We start from the raw sequence: 8,652 nt of genomic DNA, 5'->3' as shown, positions 1-8,652 counted from the left end.
TTTTTTTTTTATTTTTTATTTTTATTATATATATATATATATATTTTGTTTTTTGTTTTTATTATTATTATTTTCTATTTTTAATTTTTCCAAAGATATGACAATTGGTATGATATATAGAAAAATATACAGTAATCTCTCCCCCCAACTTAAATTCAACATTGTCCCCAATGTTGCAATATGAATGCATGAAATATGGCATTAATAATTGTATGAAGGATAATAAGGCTGAATGTTAGAATTTACCTGATAAAATGACTGCACACTGTTGTTTTTCACCAATCGTCATATCAATAGAAAATGAAAGAAAGAAAAATTATGTACAAATAGAGGATCTCTAGCAGATATAGAGATCAATCCTGATAAACAGGATCTCCCAGATTAGTCGACTCAACCTCTGGGATAAAGTTGTCTAAAAATAACTTCAAACGTTGGCCATTTACTTTAAAAATATTACCGGTGTTTGGATTCTCTATCTCAACGGTTCCATACGGATAAACAGTTTTAACTATAAACGGGCCGGTCCACCTAGATCTCAATTTTTCTGGAAATAAATGAAGTCTTGAATTATACAATAGAACTTTCTGGGAAGGCTCAAATGTTTTCCTTATAATATTTCTATCATGAAAGACTTTCATTTTGTTCTTATAAATTCGAGCATTCTCATATGCTTCATTCCTGATTTCTTCTAGTTCATTAAGTTGAAGTTTGCGTAGTGAACTAGCCTTATCCATATCAAAATTAAATCTCTTAATAGCCCAGTAGGCCCTATGCTCCAATTCCACAGGCAAGTGACACGGTTTGCCAAAATAAGACGGTACGGAGACATACCAATCGGACTTTTAAAAGCAGTACGATAAGCCCAAAGTGCATCAGTTAAACGCAAAGACCAGTCTTTGCGATTTGGGTTAACCGTTTTTTCCAGAATATTCTTAATTGATCGATTTGATACTTCAACTTGTCCACTTGTTTGTGGATGATAAGGGGTGGCAACTTTATGGGTGATCCCATATTTTTGCATTAAAAGCCTCAAAAGGCTTATTACAGAAGTGTGAACCCCCATCACTGATGATGGCTCGAGGCGTTCCAAATCTGGAAAGAATGTTTTCTTTTAAAAATTTTAAAACAGTTTTATGGTCATTATGTTTGCAAGGAATTGCCTCAATCCATTTGGAGACATAATCTACAGCTACTAAGATGTACAAATTTCTGAATGAAGGAGGAAATGGACCCATAAAATCTATTCCCCAACAGTCAAATATTTCGATAATTAAAATTGGGTTGAGGGGCATCATATTCCTACGAGTTATCCCACCTAACTTTTGGCAACGCTCGCAAGCTTTGCAAAAGTTATGGAAATCTTTGAACAAGGTGGGCCAATAGAAACCGCACTGTAAAATTTTTGCAGCCGTTTTCTTAGCAGAGAAATGACCACCGCAAGCTTCAGAATGACAAAAGGAGATGACGCTAATAATTTCGTCATTAGGTACACATCTCCTAATAATTTGGTCTGGGCAGTATTTGAAAAGATAAGGATCATCCCAGAAAAATTTTTTTATTTCAGTCAAAAATTTTCTTTTGTCTTGTTTATTCCAATGACTTGGTAGTTCACCTGTGACTAAAAAATTTGCAATGTCTGCAAACCAGGGTGAAGATGTGATCTCAAACAGTTGCTCATCAGGGAAAGTGTCTTTTATGGGTGAATTGTCTAAGGAATCTGAAAGAGTCAGACGGGACAAGTGATCAGCTACTACATTTCTACCCCCTTTTTATCTCTTATTTCTAGAAAAAATTCTTGGAGCAGAAGGATCCACCTAAGCAAACGCGCCTTAGCATCCTTTTTTGAAAGAAGGTACTTAAGGGCAGCGTGGTCAGTGTAGATAATGATTTTGGATCCAATCAAGTAAGACCTAAATTTGTCTAGTGCAAATACTACAGCAAGTAGTTCCTTTTCCGTAGTGGTGTAATTCTTTTGTGCACTATTTAAAGTCTTACTTGCATAGTAGATAACATAAGGCTTTCTTTCTTTTCTTTGCCCTAGAACTACCCCAACTGCATATTCACTGGCATCACACATAATTTCAAAAGGAAGTGACCAGTCAGGTGGTTGCATGATGGGAGCAGAGGTCAGCAAGCTTTTGAGTTTATCAAAAGCTTTTTGACATTCTTCAGACCACACAAATTGGGTTTCCTTTTGAAGGAGATTACATAAGGGTTTAGATATTGAGCTAAAATCTTTAATGAATCTCCTATAAAATCCTGCATGACCCAAAAATGAGCGTATATCTTTGATAGTTTTTGGGTTGGGTAAGTTAGCAATTAAGTCAATTTTAGCCTTGTCTACTTCAATTCCTTCAGATGAAATGACATGCCCGAGAACAATTCCCCTAGTTACCATGAAATGGCACTTTTCCCAGTTTAAGATTAGATTCTTCTCCTCACACCGAATTAAGACTAGCTTTAAATGGTTCACACAGTTTTCAAAAGAGGAGTCGAAAACAGAAAAATCATCCATGAAGACTTCCAAAAAACGCTCAACCATGTCAGAGAAAATACTGAGCATGCATCTTTAGAAGGTTGTAGGAGCATTACATAATCCAAAAGGCATTCTCTGGTAAGCAAATGTACCAAAAGGACATGTAAAAGTGGTCTTTTCCTGATCTTCAGGATCAATTGCAATTTGGTTGTAACCTGAATAGCCATCTAGGAAGCAATAATATTTATGACCTGCTAACCTTTCTAAAATTTGATCAATAAAAGGTAGAGGAAAATGATCCTTCCTAGTGACAGAATTAAGTTTTCTATAGTCAATGCATACACGCCAACTAGTGGGGACCCTAGTTGGAACTAATTCATTGTTGGCATTTTTGACTACAGTAACACCAGATTTTTTCGGGACCACTTGGGTTGGACTTACCCATTTACTATCTGAAATTGGGTATATCATACCCGCATCCAGAAGTTTCAGAACTTCTGTCCTAACCACATCCTTCATGTTTGGGTTTAATCGACGTTGAGGTTGACGAGAAGGTTTGGCATCAGCTTCTAAGTGGATTCTATGAGTGCAAATTGAGGGACTAATTCCCTTGATATCAGCAATTGTCCACCCTATTGCTCCCTTATGTTCCTTGAGAATTTCTAACAATTTTAATTCCTGATTTTGTTCGAGTTGGGATGATATGATCACAGGAAAGGTCTCTTCTTGACCAAGGTATGCGTACTTGAGCTCAGATGGCAAAGGTTTTAGCTCAAGTTTGGGTGCTTGAACACTAGATGGTAGAGGACTATTGTTGTGTGTGGGCAATTCTTCAAAACGAGATTTCCACCTATCTGTATCCAACAAAGGAGCTGAATCTAATATAGCACTGATTTCTCTAAAGTTTTGGTTGATATCTGTATTTCCGAAATGAGTTAGGCATGTTTCTAAAGGATCAGAAGAAAGAGATGGGACAAGAGCATCCTCTACAATGGAGTCGATTAGATTAACTCCATGAATTTCATCATTTTCGTTATCATTATCGGGTTGTTTACAAATGTTAAATATATTAAAATCTATAGTCATATTCCCGAATGACATTTTCATTATTCCATTTCAACAGTTAATCAAAGCATTGGAAGTAGCTAGAAATGGGCGGCCTAGAATGACAGGTATTGGAGTGGTACAATTCATGACAGGCTGGGTATCTAATACTATGAAGTCGACTGGAAAATAGAATTTATCAATTTGGACAAGTTCATCCCAACCTAAATTTGAGCAAGTTAAGTCTGTCACAACCCTTCGGAGTGGAAAAATAATTAACAAAGAAATTCAAACAAAAGATGACAAACCTAAAAAATCTATTGAAAAGAATGATGAAAATAATACTGAACAAGATGAACCAATACCTTATCATAAAATAGTTGCTCCATTCCCTCAGCGCTTGCTTGCAGCTAAAAAAGGAGTACCTGATCAAGAAATTCTGGAAATATTTAAACAAGTAAAGATTAACATTCCTCTATTAGATGCCATTAAGCAGATTCCATCTTATGCAAAATTTTTAAAAGATCTTTGTACCATAAAGCGAAAACTTTACGTACAAAAGAAAGCTTTTCTAACTGAACAGGTGAGTGCTATTCTCAAACACAACACCCCACCTAAATATAAAGATCCTGGTTGTCCTACTATATCTTGCATCATAGGAAACTTCAGGATACAACGAGCCCTTCTGGATTTAGCAAAACTTGCTTCATGGACCTCATGTTGACCCTTTGGGTTAGATTGAGGTTGGGCTGGAAATGTCCCTCTTTCCCTAACATTAAGTTGAGCCTCAATTCTACCTACAGAATTTTTAAGTTCTTGGAGTGATTGCATTGTATTCTGATTTATTTGAGTCTGCCCTTGCATGAAGGTTTGCAAAGTATCTTCAAGGGATTTCCTATGTGGTGGCACATTGATAAGTGCTAAATAATGTACAAATTTATCTATTTTACATAGCACTTATTATTATTGTTATGCACATATTTTAAATATTAACAGAAGAAAATGTGTTTCCCCTCTCATTTCATTTTAATAAATTATTAGAGGTAATTCAAGTTTGGTTTAATTTTCTATATTGATTTAGTCTAATGTGTGTGCAGGTCGAGTCACCCCATTCACGAATTAGTCCGAATCAGTTCCATGTGTGGATTGCTTTCTTCCCCATTTGCATGAAGTTACCCATCCCTTTGTCCACGTCATCTTTTTCGTGTGCACCAAGCTTCCCAACTTAACAAAACAGAGGCCTCTCCCATTTTCTCCACGTATCCAAACTTTCTTTATTCAGAACAGAGCCCTCCCAACCTACACGAGTGGACCCCAACTACCTTTCTAAAAAAAGAGATAAAATAATTCTCATATCACCCCTCACGCGCTTATCTCCCGCATCATTATTTATTCTCTTCTCCTTCCCTGTTTCAGAACAAGCCGCATGATCACTCCCATTCCCATTCAACCCCGTCCTCCCAGATTCTTTGCTCCAAACGTGATCTCCTCCCGCAATGCAATCCTCCCAGCATCCGCAAGCCAAACATCGTCTTCCCAAAGATTTATTTCCATCTGATTCTGAATCTAAACATTTTCATCTCCCACGGATAAGAATCCCCTGTACCACGTCCTCCCCTCCCCCGCTTCCGCGATTCAAATCGGCAGATCATCCCTTTCCTTCCCAGCAAACCGAAGCGAGCTTATCCTCTCAAATCTCCTTCCACAAATAACCCGCATCTCGATCGTATCCCAGCATCCCAGCTCACGGCTCAAATCCGCACGTTTTCCCCCTGATTCAAAACAGAGCATACCTCCCAGCTCAACCGCATCCAATTTTTGATCGCCTCCGGACCCCTCCCGTTCGCGTTCAATTGTGTCCGAGCATCCCGTGAGCACCATCACCCTCATTTCTTGTTCCAGATTTGATCTTCTCCCAGATTTTCTTCCGGATCCCTCCCGTTCGCACTCAAATCTTGCAAGCATCCGCAACCTTCCTCCCATTCGGATTAACTCCATCATCCACGGAATCCGCCCAACATTTAACCATGCTCGTGATTTTCTCTTCCAGATTTCCTTGCTTCGGAACCAAATCCCAGCGGTCTTCCGTGATCCATCCAAATCCCGAGACAAATGGAAGCTCCCTTGCCTCGCGTGTCCAGATGAGAGCCAGCGCAGAATCCTCTCCACGCCCACGTCGTCCTTCGCGTTGGAGCAGCATCGGCATCCTCTAATCCAGCTACTCATCCGCGGATCCATCGCCTGCATATCCTCCTTCAAGAATCCGATCTCCACGGTCAGGAAGGATATAAAAAGGGAGAAGAGTTCTTCAGACGGGGGGGGGAGAGCTTGGGGGAGAAAAGAAACAGAGAATACTCTGTTTCAGTGAAGAAGAAAAGAAGCCACCAGCCGAGAGAAAGAAATAAAAAAAGAAGAGAGAGAGAGGGAAAGAGAATATTTGTGATATTTTGGGAAGAATGAGAGGTGCTCAATTTCATTTGAAGATGGGAGGTCGTCCGGAAGCCATGCTCGGCTAAACATCTAGTCTAGGGCTGGATGAAGCCCTAGCAATGTATCAGGGCAATTGTAGTTCTTATTTTTTTTATTATTTTGGAGTCTGTTTAAATTCTTATTTCCAATGAAATATTTCTTCATGATATTTAAACTTTGAGCATGCTAGTTACTAATCATGTTTGCTAAAGTAGTCTAAGATGATCCATGCCTAGGAAGATGAAGTGTGCTGCATCCTAGATTAGCATACTTAGGTAGACACTTCATGCTACACCGAAGATGGATCTTCCTAACACTCTTTATGCTTTTATTTTAAAAGGCTTGTAGCCAAAATTGCATGCCTCTCCAAAAGATAAAAACTAAGAACACAATCCTTGATGCAATGCTATGTGGTGGATTCCAAACCCTAGATCTATTTACTTTGATAAAATTTCAATTCGTACTCATAGATTAATTTAGTTAAATCAAGTTAGCAAATCCTTCTTTTTGATTTATTTTTAAAAGAAAAATAACTTGTCTCCAATCCCTGTGGACCGACACCCGTAATCACTATCCTACAAGATACGTGCTATTGCGTGGTTTATTTTCAAAATTGAAAGAACCGATCACACATAAGGAGTAGGAACAGAATTTCCTTGAGATTCATTGGCAGTGGGTCCATGTCTCCAGCTAAAGTTAGGATGGTTTCGCCAATTAGGATTATATGTTTCTGGAAATGGTCTTTTATAAGTATTGGTGAAATTTGCTTGATCATGCAACACTTCTTGAAAAGCAGGGATTGTAGGACAATCCTTGGTTACATGTGTATTACTCTCACAAATTCCACATATACTTTCAACAATAGTTTGTGCTTTTCCTAAATTGGCTTTGCTTAATTCCATGGCTTCTACCTTCCTAGTCAGATTAGCAATTTTTACATTGACATCATTATCATCTTTAATAAGATATATTCCTCCTTTTGCATTAGGTGCTATTTTTGATTTGTCATTTTTATCTGTTGTATCCCAAGCTTGTGCATTTTCTGCTAAAAGATCAAAATAATCCCAGGCTTCATTTGGTTCCTTACTCATGAATTCACCATTACACATCATTTCTACAAATTGTCTCATATTGGAGGACAAACCATCATAAAAGAAACTAATGACCCTCCAAATTTCATATCCATGATGTGGGCAAGCAAGGAGAAGGTCCTTAAATCTTTTCCAACACTGAAAAAATGTTTCTCCATCTTTTTGTGCAAAGTTCATGATATTTCTTCTAAGAGTGTTTGTTTTATGTGTTGGAAAGAATTTCTTTAAAATTCTCTTGTCATTTCTTGCCAGGTAGCTATGGTCCTAGGCCTTAAGGAGTGTAACCATGACTTAGCTTTTTCCTTTAAAGAAAAAGGAAATAACTTAAGCTTCACTACCTCTTCATTGATATTATTAAATTGAAGTGTTGAACACACTTCATCAAATTCTTTTAGGTGCAAGTAGGGACTTTCGGAGTCAAGTCCGTGAAACTTTGGGAGTAATTGGATTATTCCTGGTTTCATGTCAAAAGCTCCCGCAGCAGTAGGAATAACCATACAGGATGGGGTACTGGTCCTAGTGGGTTGTAGATAATCACGAAGCGTTCTAATAGGTAAGTCATCTTGAAATTCATTATCTCCCTGATTACTACCATTATCTTCCATTTGATTATTTGAATTTTGAACAATTAAATTTTTATCTTTTGATTCAACTCGAAATAATCTATTCATTTTATCTCTTTGCCACAACCGCATATACTGACCAATTAACCAATCGACTTTTTTTTTTATTTTATTATTATTATTAATTATTTATTTATTTATTTTGTATATATATATATTTTTTAGAGTTTTGGATGAGTATGAATATTACCTAAAGCTATGAATATTGACACCCTGCTACTAAAATTATTCACAATCAAACAGTATCAAAGCATAGCACCCTTATTTCTAATGTTTTCCTAAAAATTTCTAGACAGCTCCTAACTGGTTTGAAGAGTACACTTAAGCCTCCAATCCGGTCTAATAACCTAGTCGACCAGGTAAGCTCCTAGGTAAGTGGAGGGGTCACGATGCGTATAGCAAAGGTCCCACTTAAAATCCACTTTTCTCGAACAGAAACTGTCTTCCTTCAATCACTTAGAGGGACAAAGCTTGCCTAGACATCGACCGGGGTCATAGAGCGAAATTGGTGCAACTTTCAGTGGTCTTCGTCCTATTGAGCTCGATTATCCTTAGGGGCCAACGTCTAGTTGATTTTAATTAGGCTTAGGATATTTATGCACTTGGATGATTTTTGGGCTAAGGACGAGTGATGAAATCCCGACCTTATCTTGTTAATGGGTTCAGCCCTTAGATTATTTTATGCAAATGCTTTATACTATATGCAACAATCAAGAAGATTTTTAACATTTTATGTCATGACATTAAATTGCATTTGAATAGTTGATCAAGCAAACTAGCTAAATTTTTATTTATTTATTTATTTTTTTATTATTTTAATTAAATTTTTTTTTTTATTTTTCTTTTAAACAAGAGTAAAATTCTAATCTAGAAAAAATAGGACTAGTATGAGCAAAATAAGAAAATTAATTTAAATACTCACGGCCGGAGTTCGTTCACTCCGGGAATC

General features: G+C 37.2%; 1 non-coding gene across 1 annotated transcript; it reads left to right on the top strand.

Moving 5' to 3' along the window:
• The first annotated feature begins 7,168 nt into the window (after positions 1-7,168).
• On the top strand, positions 7,169-7,275 carry LOC120109132. The gene has a single exon (XR_005510158.1). It is a non-coding gene; the product is annotated as a small nucleolar RNA R71 (small nucleolar RNA).
• The last annotated feature ends 1,377 nt before the right edge of the window (positions 7,276-8,652 follow it).

Source organism: Phoenix dactylifera, unplaced genomic scaffold (assembly GCF_009389715.1).
Source record: "Phoenix dactylifera cultivar Barhee BC4 unplaced genomic scaffold, palm_55x_up_171113_PBpolish2nd_filt_p 001847F, whole genome shotgun sequence".
Lineage (NCBI taxonomy): Eukaryota > Viridiplantae > Streptophyta > Magnoliopsida > Arecales > Arecaceae > Phoenix > Phoenix dactylifera.
This window is presented reverse-complemented; position numbering and strand designations above follow the sequence as displayed.